We start from the raw sequence: 20551 nt of genomic DNA on the forward strand, positions 1-20551 counted from the left end.
AACCCCTCAACAAAATGGAGTTATTGAGAGGAAAAATCGAACTTGAGAAGAAATGGCTAGAACCATGCTTTGTGAAAACAATTTGCCAAAATATTTTTGGGCGGAAGCCACAAATACCGCTTTTTATGTTGTAAATCGAGTAATGATTAGGCCAATCTTAAAGAAAAATCCATATGAAATTTTCAAAAATAAAAAGTCTAACATTAACTATTTTCATCTTTTTTGATGTAAATGTTTTGTTTTAAACAACGGTAAAGACAATCTTGGCAAATTTGATGCTAAAAGTGATGAAGGAATTTTTCTGGGTTATTCCTTAAATTCTAAAGCTTATCGAGTATTTAATAAAAGAACTTTAGTTGTAGAAGAGTCTATACATGTTTTCGATGATAATCCCCTTCCGATGAATGATTCTTGTTTGAATGATGATGTAGGTATTATAAATATAAATGATGTTGAACATGACGTTGGAGAACCATCATCAAAGGAAGAAACGAAAGATGAGGAAACTCAAGATCCTCTCGAGAATCCAACCATTGAAGAAAGGGAAGTATCTTACCCAAGAGAATACAACTATGTCAAGGATGGTGAGATTATAGGTGATCCATCCAAAGGGGTAATAACTCGATCTTCTCTTAGAAATATTTGTAATTATGTTGCATTTATCTCATGCATAGAGCCTAAGAATATTAAAGAAGCATTAAAAGATGAACATTGGATTATGGCTACACAAGAAGAGTTAAATCAATTTGAGAGAAGTAAAGTATGGACATTAGTTGAAAGGTCTAGTAATAAATCTACTGTAGGTACTAGATGAGTATTTAGGAATAAACTTGATGAGAGTGGTAATATAGTGAGAAACAAGGCTATACTTGTTGCTCAAGGCTATATTCAAGAAGAAGGCATAGACTATGATGAAACATACGCTCCTGTAGCTACGATGGAAGCAATTAGAATGTTATTAGCATTTGCATGTTTTCATGAATTTAAATTATATCAAATGGATGTTAAAAGTGTATTTTTAAATGGTTTTATAAAGGAATAAGTGTATGTGGAACAACCTCCTGATTTTGAAGATTTAAAATTTCCAAATCATGTTCTTAAATTGACAAAAACACTTTATGGTTTAAAACAAGCTCCTAGAGCTTGGTATGAAAGATTGTCAAACTTTTTAATTGAAAAAGGTTTTTCAAAAGGGAAGGTTGACACTACATTATTTTTAAAACATAAAGGTAAAGATTTATTAGTAGTTCAAATTTATGTTGATGATATAATATTTGGTTCTACTAATGATATTTTTTTGCCAAGAATTTTCTAAGCTAATGCAAAGTGAATTCGAGATGAGCATGATGGGGGAGCTCTCATTTTTCTTGGGACTCCAAATCAAGCAAAGAAAAGATGGCATCTTCATCAATCAAGCTAAGTACGTCAAAGATATGCTCAAGAAGTTTGGACTGAAAAATGAGAAACCACATAACACTCCAATGAGCTCATCGACAAAGCTTGATATAGATAAAGGAGGTAAATGTGTGGATGTTAAATTATATAGGTCAATGATTGGTTCTTTGCTTTATCTAACTACAAGTAGACCGGACATTATGTTTAGTGTTTGCTTATGTCCTAGATTTCAATCATGCCCTAAGGAATCACATTTACTAGCTGTTAAGAGAATCTTTAGATACCTTAAGGACACTCCTAGTTTAGGACTTTGGTATCCTAGAGACTCTAGCTTTAGCCTAAATGCCTTCTCTGATGCGGATTATGGAGGATACAAATTAGATAGGAAAAGCTCCTCCGGTACTTGCCAATTCCTTGGAAATATGCTAATTTCTTGGTTTTCAAAGAAACAAAATTGTGTAGAATTATCTACCACTGAAGCGGAATACATTTCAGCTGGTAGTTGTTGTGCACAAGTTTTATGGATGAAACAATAACTTTTTGACTATGGAATTGAAGTAGGTACCATTCCTATCAAGTGTGACAATACTAGTTCTATTTGTCTCACTAAAAATCCCATCCAACACTCTAGAACTAAGCATATTGAAATTAAACATCACTTCATTAGAGACCATGTCGCTAAAGAAGATATAGTTCTAGAATTTGTTGATACTTTGCACCAATTAGCGGATATCTTTACAAAACCTTTAGACAAAGAAAGATTTTGGAGACTTAGGAGAGAATTAGGTTTAACTGACCTATCTTCACTTAGTGTTTAAAATATTTTTAGCACTTTTAAGAAAAAATGCTTATAATAATAATTTTTGATTGCATTCTTTGCTATTAGTTAAGGGGAGTTTATGTTCTTTGATGAAAATTAATTTTATGTTCAAATGTAGTTTAAAGGATTAATTTGATTAATTGAACATGATTAATTTTCAATATATGAGTTGCCAATATCACTAGAGCCAATTAATTTAGCATTTTGAGTGTTTAAAACGGATTTTTGACATTTTTGTGCTTCATGCATCGATACACCTAACAGTGCATCGATGCATCCTTGAATGTGCATCGATACACCATGAAGGTGCACCGATGCTCGCCTTGAATGTGCATCGATACACAAGGCCATGCATCGATGCATCAGTCGGGTTTTAGGGTTTATAAGGCTTATTTTCTCATTTGTTTCAAACCCTAAAAACTATACTCTTCAACCGTACGCCTCCTTTCCCTCTCTACTCTCAAAATTGTTCCAAATTCTTGGTTTTTGATCGGAATCTTCGAGCTTTTTAACTCCTAATCCTGCTCTTATCATCAAATCGGGCAAAATAACATCTCATTCTCATCAAATCCGAAATTTTCAAGGTAATATTTCAAAAACCTCTATTTTATTGATTTTTGATCTTAGGACTAGTTTTAATTAGTTCTAGGATGAACATTTTATCGAGCATTGATTGTTTGATGATTAGAAACTAGATTTCATCAAAAACACACAAATTTTCAAAGAATTTTTGAATTTTTGAAATAAAAAAAATCGAAAATCTGAATTTAAATTTTAAATTTGATGTTTTTGATTTAATTATGTTGTTTTCATGAAAACTATACATATTATGATTTTACGAAAATTATTTTCAAATAGTTTTCAAAATTTTGCCCATTAGGATTCGGTTTAGAGAACCTTGAATTATTGAGGACTCAATTGAGTTTTGGGATTGATTTTTGTGCATACATATGTTTCAAATTGCAGGTTTCATTCTTAATTCCGATTCGTTAACCATGTCCAATCCCAAACGCCCTAGGACTTCGTCGAGTCGTTCATCCCAACCTCTAAATCTCGTTCCTCCTCCACCAAATATCCTATTAGGATCTTGTTTTAACATGCTTGAGTGTCGTAGAGACGAATTGTTCTCTAGGTACAGAAATTCTTTCTAATCTTATAAAATCCGTGAAGAGCGTATTCCTTTTCTTCAAGCCATGATAGATATGGACTTTGAATACCTTCTGATTCTTAAAACTTGGAAGTTTGATAAATTGTTTCATCTCAAACCTATCGTCTACCAACAATTAGTCTACATCTTCTACTCCAATGCGGTGTGTATTCAAAACGAAACTCAATGTGGGACTATAGCCATTAGATCCTATCTTTTAAGCCAATATATTAATATTGACCCAGAGACTATAGCTTTCCATTTTGGGTTAGATGATGATGGGATATATAATGAGAATGAAAATGTGGAATATCCCTATGTTCTAAACTCTAGTGTTAGTACTCTACGATCTCATCACGATCGTTTTCTTCATTTGTTGATCTCTTGGTGGTTTAGACCATCCGGAGGTAGGTACTCCACTCTTCGTGCTAGAGAATTATGGTGGATGCACTGTATTAAAAATAAGATCAAAATAAATCTGCCCCATATTATTTTTAGTCAACTAGTGGATATCATAAACATTGTTCCTTCAAAACATGTTGAAACATTGATTTATGGATGTCTTCTGAGTAATCTCTTTATCAAACGCGGTCTAAACGTCTCTCTCGACAATCCTATCCCACTCCAAAATCAAAACAATCTTACTTCCTTGAAGAAAGCGAATTGGAAACAAGACGAAGAAACCGGTCTTTGGGTATTTCGACCCGGTAAGCAAACTTCGGGAGCTAGTTCTTCATGAGCTGCTCCTAGCTCTTCTCGTGCTCCTCCACCTCCTCCGGCACCGACTGCTGATGATGATCCCGAGCTTCAACAGCTTATGCAAGATATCGATGATCACGTACCAGACAATGATCTTGCACCGGAACCAGCACGACAAGAAGATCAAATGCCAACATATTTTCGATCTTTCTTGGAGTCGTTTGATCTGAGGTTTACCTCCATGGAGTCTCAGTTACTTAGTTTCAGTGGGAGATGTGTGAACGTATGGACACGCTCACTCTTGATGTTCGAGCTCATTATCCTCCTCCTCCTGATCCTCCGATGGATTAGACCTTTTCTCCATGCTTTCTTAATTTTTCAAACTTGGATTGTTTTTTATGTTTCTGGATTGTTTGTTTTGGATTGTTAAATGTTTGAATTTTTTATGGTTTGGATGATTGGATTTTGAACTTAATATATATATTTGGTTTGGTTTGTATTTTCATTATGAGCTTAATGTTTATTAATTTTATTTTTGCATCATTAGACATATATGACCAATTATGCCATTTCACATTTGATTATGAATATTGATTATGGAACTAATGGATAACCTCTCTTTTGATTGTCATATTAGCAGCTTAAGCTATATTTACTTATAATCAATTGGCTATGTTTTTCAAAACCTTGTTTAAAAACGTTTTAAAGTCTTTTTGATTTAACAAAAAGGGGGAGAAGTGTAAAAATGTTAAAGGGGAGAAGTGTTATAGTAAGGGGGAGTAATTTTTCAAAATTGATTTCAAATTTTAGAAAATCTTAAAATAACACAAATGTTTTGTTATATCAAAAAGGGAGAGATTGTTGAAAACATTTTGATGTTTCGATATAACAAATTAAGTTTAAATGAATTTTAAGAGTTTAATGATTTTCTAAGAATATTCGATTTAATTAAACGAATATCAAATTATTACTCCAAGTCTTTCAAGATCAATTTTAAACCTTACTAAATGTGTAAAATTGTGTTTTATACTTAAACTATTTTTGAAACAATTTTCACAAAAGTATTTTGAACCAAAATCAAGCCTAAAATCAATTTTTCAAAGTGATGTACTGATGTACCAATCCATGCATCGATGCACCATGGATTAAATTGAACATCGAATGCATTTTATGCATCGATGCACATACCATGCATCGATGCAGTCAGAGCATTTGATGCATCGATGCACTCTGGCTATTTTGAAACATCGAATGCATTTTATGCATCGATGCACTCTTAGTGCACCGATGAACTAAGGGTCCAACAGTCATAATATTTGAATTTTACATTGATGCACCGATGCACCATGGGTATGCATCTATGCACTGACGCTCCCAACTACTTTAATTAATTGTTTTCACACTTAAACGACTCTATTGACTCCACTAACCATCCCCAACGTTCAGAATCATTTGAAGGAGTATTTAAACAAGTCTAGAAGCCATTGATCAACATCAAGAAGAAATCATTTTGAAACAAGAGAGAAACCATCAAACATCAAGTTTGTGCAATTCAAGCCAAATTTCCTTTCAATATTCATTTTGCTTTCAAGAACACAATTTTTGCTCAATTGTAATTATCTTTGAGTGTTCTTATCTTGTTCTAGAATTGTTCAAACAATCTACCTTGTGAGGATTTCCTTGTAAGTTTGTAAATTTGTAATATTCTCTTTGAGAAAGAGTGTTCTCAAGAATTGGGGTATATTCTTGAGGGAGTTGTAAGGTTATCTCTTTGGCCTCAAAAGAAATAACAAATTAGTGAATTTGTTGGAAAATCCTTAGTGTGGATAGCTAAGGTAGTGGACATAGACTTTGGTTGAGAAAGATGAACCACTCTAAATCGATGTGCAAATCTTTTCAATTTTCTGCAAAAGCTTCCACCAAAATTTTAATTGCCAATTCACCCCCCTCTTGGCCTATTCCATCGATCGATTAACTTAACAAGATTCTCTTAGCCGAATGACTTTTACAACTTTACGTGTGTTAGATGCCCGACTCGTATTGAAGGAAAATGATGCTTTAGTATATGTGTTGAAGTTAAAATCTTAACTCTTGGATTGAATTAGGGAATTTCAAAAGAAAGATGATAAGGTTTTGGCAAAGATTGAACAAGCGGATAAAAGTGAAATTAAGGACTTTAAAGTAAAGTCGGATGGATGTTTATATTATAGATCTAAAGTTTGTATTCCGAATGATGAAGAGTTAAAGAAGGAAATACTGTTAGAAGCTCATTGTAGTCCTCTGACCATGCATCCAGGAGGGAACAAGATGTATCAAGATTTAAGAGGGTGTTTCTGGTGGCTAGACATGAAAAGAGAAATATCATGTTTGTTGCAAAATGTCTGATTTGTCAACAAGTGAAAGTTGAACATCAAGTAACTTCGGATTATTGCAACCAATCTCTATTCCTAAATGGAAATGGGAAAGAGTTACGATGGATTTCGTAACAGGATTGCCAATGTCACCAAACAAAAAGGACTCAATTTGGGTAATTGTGGATCGTCTCACAAAGACTACGCATTTCATTCCTGTACGAACAGATTATTCAATGGAGAAGTATGCTAAATTATACCTCAAGGAGATAGTCCAACTACATGGAGTACAAGTTTCAATAGTTTCTGATAGAGATCCAAGAAGTCGTTACACGGGGCTATGGGTACTCGATTAAATTTTAGCACTACTTTTTATCCTCAAATCGATGGCTAATCAGAGTGGGCGATTTAGGTTCTGGAAGATATGTTGAGAGCATGCGTAATTGATTTTCATGGATCGTAGGAAAAATATTTGCCACTTGCGGAATTTGCATATAATAATAGTTACCAATCGAGCTTTAAAATGGAACCATTGAAGCATTCTATGGAAGGAAATGTCGAACGCCACTTAATTGGTATGGATTAAAGGATAGGGATGTGCATGGTCCTGATTTGATTAGAGAAGTGGAAGAAAAAGTTCAGGTGACCCAGCAGAATCTTAAAGTAGCATCAGACAGAAAAAAGTCATGCGGATTTGAATAGAAAGGAAATTTAATTTCAAGTAGGCGACAAAGTTTTTCTTAAAGTATCACCTTAGAAGAAAGTACTTCATTTTGGGCATAAAGGAAAGCTCAGTCCTAGGTTCATTGGACCCTATGAAATCTTGAAAAGAGTTGGACCAGTGGCATACCAGTTAACATTGCCACCAGAGACGGAAAAGATCCACAATTTCTTTCATATGTCTATGGTTTAGAGATATTGATCAGACCCTGCGCACATCATCACACCGGATGAAATAGAAGTTCAATCTGATTTGACCTACGAGAAAAAAACAGTACAAATTTTAGCGTATAAAATCAAGCAGTTAAGGAACAAGACGATTCTGTTAGTTAAAGTTCTCTGGAGAAACCATAAAGTAGAAGAGGCTACTTGGGAACGTGAAGAAGATATGAGGCGAAAATACCCCACCTTTTTTTGCAATGAAAATTCAAGGATGAATTTTCATGAGGCGGAGATTTGTAACACCCCAAACATCGGGTCAGTGACCAAAATGTAAGAAATTAAAATTTAATGGTTTAAGTTGAATAAATTAAAATTTCAATGACTAATTTTAGAAATTTTGATTAGGGCTTATTAACAAAGATGAGATGTTGGAGGGGCATTAAGGTCTTTTTTAAAGGAAATTAATTTATATTCCCCTTTTTTAGAGATATAAACACGTGGAGTAAGATATCAGGGGAAGAAGGAAAAGTCTGGAACTTGGGTCATTTTCTCTTCTTCTTTCTCTTCCCGTGAGCTCCATTTCAAAGGTGAGTTGATTTCAAGTTGTTTGTTCCTTGAATTTTTAAGTTGGTTATTGTTCTTTGGGTGATATATAAGCTTAAGGGAAGCTTTAGGTGGAGTAAAACTAAAAGATGAGTGAAATAATGATGAATATATATAATGGGTTTTAAGGGAATTGTTGATATGGTTTAGTTTTTGGATTTCTATTGATAAATTTGACTTGTCAAATGTCTAATTAAGGAGTTAGAATGATTAGAAATGATTAAGAACATGTTTGAAAATATGGTATAATTTTTAGATTCAAGTGTTCTAGTGAAATTTTGGATATTTAAGAATATTAAATTAAGATAAGTTGGTTTTGATAAGTGAAGTTGAGTTTAAAGGCATGAAAGGAGATAAAAGTAGGAGATTTGGGTAAGTTTTGGTTAATTCTCGAAATGAAATGGTAATTTCTAGGTAAGGGTATCAGTACTGGAAGAACAATACCGATACTTCAAGGTAAAACTATTGAATTTGAGGATCAATATCGATAATGATTGAAGAAGGTATCGATACTAAAATGGGGGTATCGATACCAAGAGTAAGGTATCAATACAATTATCAAGTATGAAATTCTAGAATGCCAAAATGGTATCAGTACCGAAGTGGATATCGATACCATAGAAGGGAAGTATCAGTGCTCTAGGAGGAGTACCAATACTAGTGCACTTGAAATGAAGAATTAGGTGTTTCTTTCAGCTTAAGTTATTAATGATTGGTTATAAGCAATTTGAACTTTGATATTCATTTAGATTGTATTATTTTGTAGACACTGAATGAAGAAAAATTCTGAACGACTCGACGTTATAGATTATCGATCAAGAGTGATAAAGATTTTGGCTAGAACTTATATGAGGCAAAGGTGACTGCAACTCATTTGTTTTATATTATATTTGAGTGCGGCTTGCGATAAGCCATCCTCAGAGTTTTCGATCGAAAGCCTTTCAATTTCTTTTATGTTATATTTTTACAATGTTTTATTCAAGTTATATTCCTTAAGCTATGTTTTGATGCTTATATGTACATGATTATGAAAATGTGATATGTGAATATGCTTATACGAAAATGCTCGATGTGAAAGTGCATATGTGAATAAGGTACACTCTGAAAATGATATGATAAATAATTATGTGGTTAAAAAGCCCAAGGTATATGTATGAGAATTAGAGGTATAGTTGGCATGCCAAGTGTCGAGGGTTCTATGTGGTCCTTCGGGACAAACCTATATGGCCTTTCGGGACAAACCTATATGGTCCTTCTGGACAATCCTATGTGGTCATTCAGGACAAAACTATGTGGTCTTTCGGGACAAATATGTGGCACTTCAGTGCAAATTATGTGAGTTGTGGTGACAGCATTAGTACACAACCTCAATGTACTTAAATACCTAGAGTTCTCAGTAGAATACATTGGGTATTCGAAAACAAAGTTATATAAATCTAGCTATGTATAAAAGTATACATTCTTGTTATGAAAAGCAATTTGAATCCCTTATGAAATGTTTCTATGAAATGAACAAAAATTTAGTTTACAAAGTTTTATTTGACTCGTACTTGCCTCACTAAGTCAATGACTTAGCGTGTGATTGTTTCACATGTAGGTTTGAAGAAAACAAAAGGTTGAAGCTAGACAATGACATCATACTCCCGCAAAGATCAGATCAGAACAATTTAAAATGTAGGTTTCTTGTTATTTTTGTAAACTGTTGGCATGTACTACAAGTTTTTAAATTGTAATGCTCAGATATATTTTGTAAACTTATACTTTTTTGTATTTATGTAAATTATTAAGTTTTTATTTAAATGAGAATGTGAGTTTTTATTATTTAATTTAATTTAAGGGTTTTGCCATTTTAAATACAAATAAAAGTTTAAATTTTACCTATTTTTAAGAATCAAGGATTTGACAAGTTAATGTGACATCTCAGACTCGTATTCAGGGCAGGTACGGGTTAGAGGTGTTACATTTGACACCTGCTACCATATAAAAACATCATATGAGGCCATCTTGATACTTGATTGGTAGCTATTGTTGTACGTGAACTCAGCTAATGACGAGTATTTTTCTCATGATCTCTCAAAATCTATCACACAAGCATGAAACATGTCTTCTAAGATCTATAAATTCTCTCAGATTGTCCATCTTTTTAGGGATCAAATGCAGTTGTTAGAACGTTCCTTATACTTGCGATGGGCGGGAGAACTTTTTACTTAAAATTTAAAGCATTTGACGGAGTGAAGTTTGGATTTGAAAAAAAAAACAATTTGGTTTGGTTCTCCATCGACCTTTAGGTTAGATAGGTCGAACACCTAAAAAATGTCTTCTTAAAGAAATTTGGGAAAAAATCCTTTTAAAAGATATAAATAGTCTATGTTTCATTAGAAATTCATTTTGAAAAATGTTTGGGAGTAGATTATGCGTGAAAGGATGAGTACCCCCACAACGCCCAAAATTGGTATCTAAACAATTATACGTCTTCTAAATATGAAAATTGCAAACTCAACTATATATATATATATAAAAAATTATGATCCTTTTATATGTTCAAATTTATTTAAATTGAGTGAAATTTATTAAAAAGAGGCTTTGACTTAGAAAATGTCTTGATTCACTCGAATTTATTTGAAAAGGATGTTCTTTTAATTTAAAATAATAATGAGGATCACCATCCCCCTTAATTAGGATGCTACCTCGTTAATTCTTTAAAATTAAACAACATTGCCTTAATATTTATTAATAACAAAACATGGTGATAAGTGACAAATGTGATGGATGCAACAATTAGGAAATATGGATGCATTTGATAATATTTATAAATATTAGTCTTTTTGTACGAACAATCCTCAAAAGTACACTTCCCTTGTTGTTGGAAGATTTTTTCATGGATTCATCACACAAAAAACCATTACCTTTATTTTTATTTGATATTAAAAATAATATAATATAATATTAATATTTCTTTAAAAAACATTCGAATAAAAATGGTACATTTTATATGAACAATCCTCAGAAACACGCTTCTTTTATAATCGGGAGACTTTTTCATGGATTTCTCACACAAAAATGCATTGTCTTGATTTTTAATTAATATTAAAAAATAAGATAATAATATCTTAAAATTTCTATAAAAATTAAAATAAAAATGCTATTTTTTTGTACGAACAATCTTTAGAAGTGCGCTTTCCATAATAGTTGAGAGACTTTTTCATGAATTCCTCACACAAATGACCATTGCCTTGATTTTTATTTGATATTAAAAATAATATACTATTATATTCATGTTTCTTTTAAAAAAAAACATTAGAATAAAAAGGGTACCTTTTTGTATGAAAAATCCTCTAATATGTGCTTCCCTTGTAGTAAAAAGTCTTTTTCATAGATTCTCCACACAAAAAAGAATTTCTTGATTTTTATTTAATATTAATAATAAGATAATAATATATTAAACTCTCTTAAAAAAATCAAATAAAAACGTGATTTTGCGAACAACCCTTGAGAATGCACTCCATTGTAGTTATGAGGTCTTTCCATGGGTTTCCCTCACAAAACAATATGCCCTAAAAAAAATTCAAATAACGTATATACATATATTTGGAGATTGAAATTTAATATGAAAAATAATATATGTGAATTATAAATACATAAGGTTCCTATAAGAATGAAATATAATACATATAAGGTGCAAGACGCAATATATATGTATACAAGTTTAACATAATATGGTACACAATGGAAGATTAAACATGTACACGTATAAAAAAAATAACATAAAGTAATATAATAATGCATGCCAAATGATAAATAATATGGGTGTTAATGTGAACATACATACTTGACATGTCAAAGTACATGTTAGAATAAAACATAACTTCTCAAAATAAGACCTCAAAATGTAAGAAGCATGAAATGCAAACAAACAAGCAACAGTGACTAAAATATAGCACGGGTAAAATAAAAAGACGAAATCAAAAATCAAAAAGCCCCTAAATGGGGACTAAATTGCATTACCTCAAAAATGGGTGTATCCCTACACAAATAACCCAAAGCTAATCCCACAGACTTAAACCTATCCAACTCACAAAACGGCGGTGCTTTGATAGCCCCTTTTAAAACCTGATTTAGGTTTAAGCTAAACCTAATCCCATTTTAGCTTTCTCCCAATGCGACTCTCCCCTAAACCAAAGAAAGAAGTCTCCTCCCCTTTAGAGAGAAGACGAAAAAACTGCCACAATGGTAGCCGTAAACCAACGTAGGTGACAGGTAAACTTGGCCCAAATTCCCTTTCTCGAACCTAGCCAACTAACTAGCTCTTTCTCCTTCTCCAAAACCTTAAAATAAGCCACTTTAGACCCGCCAAAAATGAACCACTCGAAGCCCCAAGAGTCCAAGCCTAATTACCTTTGAAATATTTGAAGGGCTCGTTCAACTGCGGTGAAGAAATGAAGACGGTTCCCAATGGGAAGGTGAGTTTTTCTTTTATCGATATCTTTTTTTCTCTGGTTTTTTTTTTCTTTTGTTGTAAAAGGCCTCCCTCTTTTAATTTTCCGTTCATATATATATTGGCCTTCTCAAAAAAAAAAGGAACCTTTATTAATCATTCATTTTTCTTCTGCATGCGTGAGAAGAGGAAAGGTGGCTCCTTTCGCCGTTAATCTATCCGCATTGCATCATCCAAGGACTCAAATCTCTTACCCAATGGCTTTTGACATTTTTGGGCGGGGAGGCCCTTCATTCTCAACTATTGTCGTGGCAGAGGGGGTCTTGGAAGAGACACACATTAGCGTTCGTACTCGGGTACACTGAAGTGGCAAATGTCAGTTTCTTTGTGAAGGTGTGGCGACCAATTCATGTGCGCGTCAGGCAGTAGATGACCCAAGCGTCGTGTGCACGCAATGAATATGCTCCTTCTTGGCATCTGGACCATTGGATCAAGGTCTCGATCCAACAACCATTGAAAACCGATGGTTGAAACCCAAAACGAGATTACACTAGGCATTGCTTTTGATCGTTGGATTTTGACCGTTGGATCAAAATAGATCCAACGGTTCAGATCTTCTGGCGATGACATATAATACCATTATTAGGGTTTTTCGTTTTACTAAAAGACTTGGGCCGTTTTGTGTATTGGGTCAGCTAATGTTTTTTAGTGTAATTGGGCTTAAGGTAAAATATTTGGGTCTATTTGTATTTTGGACTGAAATTGGTTGATTTTTAATGGTTCTTGTAATTTTGTTCCATTTTTAATAATTTGGACATTTTGTTTTATTTTTATTTATTTGAGCTTTGAATGTGGCCCGGACAAATTTGAGTATTACAATTGTCCCTCTTGCTCATTGATATGTAACATAAATAGAGCAAAGATCAAAAGATAGCCAATTTTATTCGATTAGAATGGTTTTGGGTTTCGATTGAACTCAAAAAGATAATCTGCTCCACTACAACTTTAGGTAGGTTGAATTTGATTTGCTTCACTACTCTTCATAATGGTTAAATCTGGAAATTTTAATTCAATTCACTACTCTTCAGAGAAGATTGAATCGGGGTTGACTTGCTTCGTTCTTCAAGAACATAAAATCTGGAAAAATGATATGATTCAATGCTTTTTAGGAAAATTAGATCTAGAAATTTTGATTCACTTCACTACTCTTTAGAGATGATTGAATTGGGGTTGACTTGCTTTTCTTCTCTTTATGAATATCAAATCAAGGAAAAAGATCTACTTCACTACTCTTTAGGAATATCATATTTGAATATTTTAATTCGCTCCACTGCTCTTTAGGGGAATTTCAATCATGGTTAATTCGCTTAACTACTCTATAGGAAGATTGAATATGGAAAAATGAATTTGCTACACCATTCTTTAGGAAAATTAGATATGGGAAAATTGATTTACATCAATTTTCTTTAGAGAATATTGAGTCGGAGTTGATTTACGTCACTGCTCTTCAGGAAGATCAAATATGGAAAAAGGGATATTTTGTAACACCCCAAATTTAATCAAAGGATTAAATTGAGAAGTGTGAAAAATTTAAAAGTTAATTAAAAGAAAATTAGGGACTAGATTACCAAATTTGGGACATTTGGGGTTGTTTTGTAAACTTCAAATCAGTCTAGGGCCCAGCCCCAAATTTATCCAACTTGTCAGTTAAGGGAAAAATAATAAAATAATAAAAATTGAAGTTATAAGGGATTGAAACCGTGAACAAGAAGTATGACCACCAATGCCCGTATCGTTTAAGCCAAGGTATTATTAAGTTTTATATTTTAAAACTTAAATTTTAAATTATAGTTGGATCAGATCCAACACCCAATTTCAGCTTCCCATGTTTCAAACCAAATCACAAAAATTTATTAATTCTGGTCGTATTCCACCACTGATCAACGATCGTTCGATCAGCGATGATCGTCACCTCCACTAACACCGTGCTCATTGCCATCCCACGATCAAAGCCCAGTCATCCTCCCACCGAGAGACACCATCGTTCATCGTAAATAACACCTCAAATATTGACAGAAATGAAATGGGTTCTCCACGGGTTTTCACTATTTCATCGACGATCGAACATCGGTGAAATACATTGCCAGTATCATCAGATTCCTCTCACCATTTTGAGTTAGTCGATGTGGGTACCTTCGTCGTCATTGTGAGGGAAATTGAGACAAAGGAAGTTTCGACCGTTTGTAAAATAGCTTCTCCACCGCTGTTTTCCATGAAACAAGGCTTGCACAAGAATTTCAGGCCAACGATCTATCGATCTGGAAATTTTGGTCGTTTTCCAACCATCGTCTCTGCCACACGCGTCATCCTCTGCGCGTGGGGTTTTTTTCCGTCTGGAGCTTTTGGAAACTAATCTGAACCAGTCTGCCTAAACCAGTTTGAGCCAAGCCATGAACCAAACCGACAGAGCTGCTGAGCTGAGCCGACTGAGCCATCGATCTGTTTGATCGGCCACTGGCCGTTTGACCAGGCGTTGACCGTTAATCGGCCGTTGACCGGGTAATAATGTTTTGAGTATGCTTTTGAGGTTCGTTTTATCAAATTTGAACCCGGTAAATAGTTTTTCAGCATTTTACCTTCCGATTCCATCCGATTTTTATGATTAAGTTTCGTTTCTAATGTAATTTATTTTTTTATGTATATGAGATATTTTGGAATTTTAAATTCAAATTCGAGAGTGATTGAATGGATTTTAAATGATCGACCGATGTAGCTCGAAAATAGAGTTAATATTTTATTACCTTTTGCATGGTTTATGGTTCACGATGGTAATTGGTTAATCCATGGATTTGATTAGTCTTATTATTATTGTTGATTACTGTTAAACTTGTGTTGAATGCAGAAAAGGTTGATAAACTGTTTGAGAATTGGATGACTCGTATATTAAAACTAGAAGACCAATAAGAAATAACTTCAAGCTAAGTGATTAATTGGTAAAGTAAATCAAGCTCGAAATTCTTAAATTATGATTATTCTCATTAAAAGTTTTTAATGTCGACATTACTTGGTTATGAAATTACGAAAAAACCATTGAGATGTAAAAAACATATGAATTGACCTTGATAGTAGGATTGAACTGAGAATTTTGTTTTCGATCCGATAACAATTTTGATTCACCTGTTAAATTAATGATTTGTTTGAAAAATTCCTGATAATCGTTCCTAACCTCTGAGAAGGCACTAGACCTAGAATTCTTGATTTCTGACACCTAAAGACTAATTTACCGAAAGTAACCCTATTGTCAAAATTGTTCGAAATGACTGAAATAAATGACTAGTTCGAACTAAATAGAAAGAATGAATTGAATGAAATGATGAAAATACCCCTTAATCCCAAATGACCATATACCCCTAGCTTTAAAATAACAGAAATGTCGTTGAGCTCCGAAATGACTAAATTAACCTTGAGTACCAAAATAACCTAAATACACTCATGGCTTAGAATTAGTGAACGCCTGTGATAAATCATGAAAATACAGATAAACATAAATAAGTATTGTTCTTAAAGGATATGTAGTATTACCCAGATATGTTCGATGATGATTCTGGAAGTAATTAGTTATGATGAAATCAGTATTAAGAAATGAATATTCGTGAAGTTTCTCTACCTGTATACTTGGTAATTATCGCATTGTGAGATCTGTTCAGCTTGTTTGGACGTGGAAGCTTGATAAGATGCTTGAAGTCTGAAATATTGTAAATCATTGTTTACCCTTATTAAATTGAATTAACAAATTTTTACAAGAATGAAATGACTAAAATGCCCTTGTGAGTCTGATTGATGGTGTTGTCCCAAGAATATTTGAATCTTAAATAACTCTGCCGTAATAGTTCCTGAATACCCTTATGATATATACAAATATTATATGACCCTGATGTCACTACTAGAAAAACCCCTTTAATGACGCGCATTGCGCGTCATCTATGGGTGCAGATGACACACAAATGCCTGTTGTTGAAGCCACCGACATGAATTTTTGATGACGCGCAATTGTGTGTCATAATCTATGACGCGAATTTATGACGCGTATTTATGACGCTCATTGCGCATCATTGAAGCCCCCGTCATAAATGAAGATGACACACATGTATGACGCTCATTACGTGTCATTGAAGCACACATCATATTAAAAAAGATGACACACATTCTTGTGTCGTGACTGTATTTCATAAATTATATATATATATATTGTAGATTGAAAAATAATCAATCTAAATCACATTTAATGTCTCATAATACTAAATATATATATCATATTATATATGAGCAATCCATTTGCATACAATATATTCCCTTTAACTTATCAAAAATATTATAATGGTTCTTAACTTTGGATGATCAAAGTCAACATTTGAAACCCCACACGCAAAAAGCCACAAAATGAACACAACTACAGCTCTTCCTACCATCAGTTTCATTTGCAGATTCTGCAGCCACATCCTTCGTCGCAGTTGCCGCTCTTGCCTCTGGAAGCTATCAGCTTGCGATATTATTACAAAACCATATATATATATTATGATGCTTACCCAGACCCTAAAATAAACCACAAAAGAGAAGATAACACCAACCTGGAATTGCAAGTTTTCTGTTTTGTCCACTAGAAGTTCAATCTTCTCCCCACGATCCAAAACCTGATCAGAAACGGAATTAGTGAACCGAACACTAGCTGTTACGCCATAGGAAAACATTCATTTCAGACATGGTCCCAAACTTTGAAATTTGAACTTTTGGAATGAAAAGTTTTAGGTCTTGTTAAAGTAAATCCATTAAAACATATCTATGCATAGGCATGTGCACAACTGGCGGCCAAAAAACTCCAGAGCATCTGAAGGCACAAGTAGATATTTGGTTTGGTACTATAATTAGTTTGGACTATGACCATACTGTACGTTACTAAACTAATGCACTAGAAAACTCATTCATATATGTCTGTTGCAGAAGTCAATGGATTAAAATTTTGGCCATATATGGGTTGGATTAAAATTTTGGGGTTGTTAAGTGATGGGTTGGTTAAAATCTGACCCGGTCCATGCTGTTTTCATCCCTAATCTCCTCCCCTAATCTTAGAGCAAAGTTCTAGAGAATTGAGTGAGATAAAAATTGCAATCATACCAGAGGTCCTTCAGGGTCACTAAAAAGCGTGTCCCATATGTAGAGAATGTCCACAAAGTTGAATTCTTGTGTCAAGAGCAAAGTAATCCACCTGAATGCGTAAAATTGGGGGTTGACCTATGTGATATTTAAACACAACAATTAGCATTCAAGCCCAACTAATTACCTTGACAAGCTGAAGAAAACGACAAATGTGAAAGTGTTCAAAATTTTGCAGGTAAGAGGCAAGCATAAGTCAAGATATAAAAGATGTTTAAATTTTGCAACGATATCTTACTTTAGTTGTGATCTCTAGATGACGCCAAAGCTCTTCATCATGTTCCTTCGGAAGCTGTGACAACCTAGAAATTGTGGAACGAATTCCCACATTACTGTTGTCAAGTTACTGGCAGAAATGATCACGGAATCTACTCAATAACTCAACAAAACAAAAGAATGTGCCGGCTTCGCAGCATCCTGCAAAACTTAAAATATGGAAAATGTTGAAGAAGATAACCAATACTTTGATCATAAATCATGATAACAAAGAAACTATAATCTATGTTATTCTTACTGAAATTGTAATTGGTCTATTGCTATATGTTGGCATAGAAACTCCATATTTGGTGCATATGATATATATATATGTCCACCAAGTTGATAACAATAATGATAAATGAACATTACCGTACTGTTTTTCAAAAGTTGTAATCTATTTGAAAGTTACTATTTTTGTTTAAACTTTTTGGGTATCTTGGGGTAAGAAAAGGGATGGATTTGATGCAATGGAGTTGAAAACAGAAACAAGAAAATCATGGAAACCTCCTTTCATATTCAATACATAAAAATCAAAATAATCGCATGTTAGAGATTTAATAAAAAAGAACTGGGTGGGGACAATAATGAGATCTTACCGCCATTTCCACATCAGGGTCATTCTTGAATACATAAATAGAGGTGCCTAGATTTCATTCATTCCTTGAACATATCTTATGCCCGTATTTAACTTGGCAAATACGATTAATATGTTTCTCATTGCATCCTGACCAAGCAATATGCATGTAAGTCTGGTCAATCCATATATAAACTTAAGTCCAAACGGATGAAACACTAAATTCACATGAAATAATAAAAGAAAAGAAGAAGATGGTTACCTGATTTGATTTTGCAAGCTGCGAGTCCCCAGAGAAAAAGTGCATGTCTGGATGAGTGCACATCACATCTCGGTTAATCTGTTCTATGATTTTTGACTCCTACAAATAACCCCGTCCCTAAAATAAAAAATAAAGAATAAAGGTTTGATATTCATAAGCACTCATTCATATATTCTATTAAAATTTGAAAATCATAATTCCCTTGCATTGCTGTCACATATATTCTAGTGTTTTGAACTAAGACTCCACGTATGCTCAACTAAGCATTGATGGAAACCGACTTGGCTGAATTATATGGACTGTGTAATTTCCCCCTCCATTAAATTAGGTTAAGGCTTGCATCAATAGGAAGCTTAGATGCTACAGTCTTTGCTACTATATTGCCAAACAACATCAATATAATAAATACTAAACCATGATCTCTAAGAAATTATAGAAAGATTCAATACGATTGAAATTATTATTGGTAAATTAAAGATAGATACTGCAAGGCATAATATTATCCAAGGATGCATGTAGTGCAAAATGCTTCAGGAATAGCTAACATGAAGACTACTAGGCTAGCTCATGTTTTAAAGCTTAATCAATTCATACAAGATTAACCAAGTTTCTTACAATGTTATATGTGATCTTGAAAGCAAACCCTTGCACTCAGAGTTTGATTCATCATTGTCACAATCCACAGACTTCTCCAACCTCCTTGTGATTTCTGACTAACTAGCCACAAAAATATTTAGAAACCCTAAATCTCTTACAAGAACAAAAAGAAGTGAAAGACGACAACCACAAAAGATAACACTACTTTTCAGGACAATAATGCCGAAAAATAAATAAACTCATGCGAAGTCTACATTAGAATTAATCAAAGCAACTAATCGTATCATACTTACTCGTAACTAGCACATCCACAGAATGAATGTCATAGTTGCGTACTGAGTCATATACACTATTTTATCAAGAAAAAGGTAAAGAAAATGACTTACAGGATTCATTAAGAGCTCTTCCTTAAAATACCTATACTGAGACCTTTTCTTAGCTAATTCTGACGACCACTGCCCACGTTCAGGTGGTAAATACCCCAATAATAACTACCATAATAACCAAACAATACGGTCTTCAGTATTAATAAAAAAATAATCACATTTTCTTAGGAATTTCCACATTTTTCAAATTCTCAGCAAGCAAACAATATAAAGGGAAAGGGAAAAAACCACCTTCCACATAGTAGATCTAATCCTTGCACCATCAGGAATCCCTTGCGACGTGAACCTCCGTAATTCCCACATATTTATTACCTTCTTAGACAACTGAAAAGAATGAAAATTAGAAACAAAAAGAATGAAGTAAAAGAAGAAGAGAATCACCTAATCAAAGAGAATCGAGAGGAGGAGGCACTGGAGCTGAAGGCTGAGGAGTTGGCTCGGAAAAGACGGTGGAATCGGTGGTGGTAGCGATGGTTGGAGAAGGAGAGTAGATGTGCAAGCGATCTTCTACGGGAGTTGTGGACCAGAGTGAACTGATTATCGAGGGGAAGAAGCGGGAAAGGATGAAAAAATTGGGGGAATTAAAAGACGACTTTTACAGATGATACACAATTAAAAGTGTACTCCGTGTTTTTTAAATTTTTTGAATTATGACTATTAAATATGACACACGTTATTGTAAGTCATAAATCATTCAGATTTTAAAAACATGACATTTTTATGACACACATGTTTTGAAAGTCATAAATTAGAGTGTGTCATCGTTCGTGTGTCATTAAAGGTATATTTTCTTATAGTGTGTATCACTTTCTGAATAATTGATTAATTTCTTTACTATCAAACCTTTTTAATAGGGATCTCATTTCTGATATTCAATTTGTTTGCAGAAGTTTCGTGATTCCTTACCTGATAAATACCAAGTACTTCCGGT

The 20551-nt window shown here is 33.6% G+C and overlaps 1 pseudogene; it reads right to left on the reverse strand.

Moving 5' to 3' along the window:
• Positions 1–16736: 16736 nt before the first annotated feature.
• LOC120168877 lies at positions 16737–19307 on the reverse strand (annotated as a pseudogene).
• Between the last annotated feature and the right edge of the window lie 1244 nt (positions 19308–20551).

The sequence above is a fragment of the Hibiscus syriacus genome, unplaced genomic scaffold (genome assembly GCF_006381635.1).
Source record: "Hibiscus syriacus cultivar Baekdansim isolate YM2019G1 unplaced genomic scaffold, ASM638163v2 tig00111723_pilon, whole genome shotgun sequence".
Taxonomy (NCBI): domain Eukaryota; kingdom Viridiplantae; phylum Streptophyta; class Magnoliopsida; order Malvales; family Malvaceae; genus Hibiscus; species Hibiscus syriacus.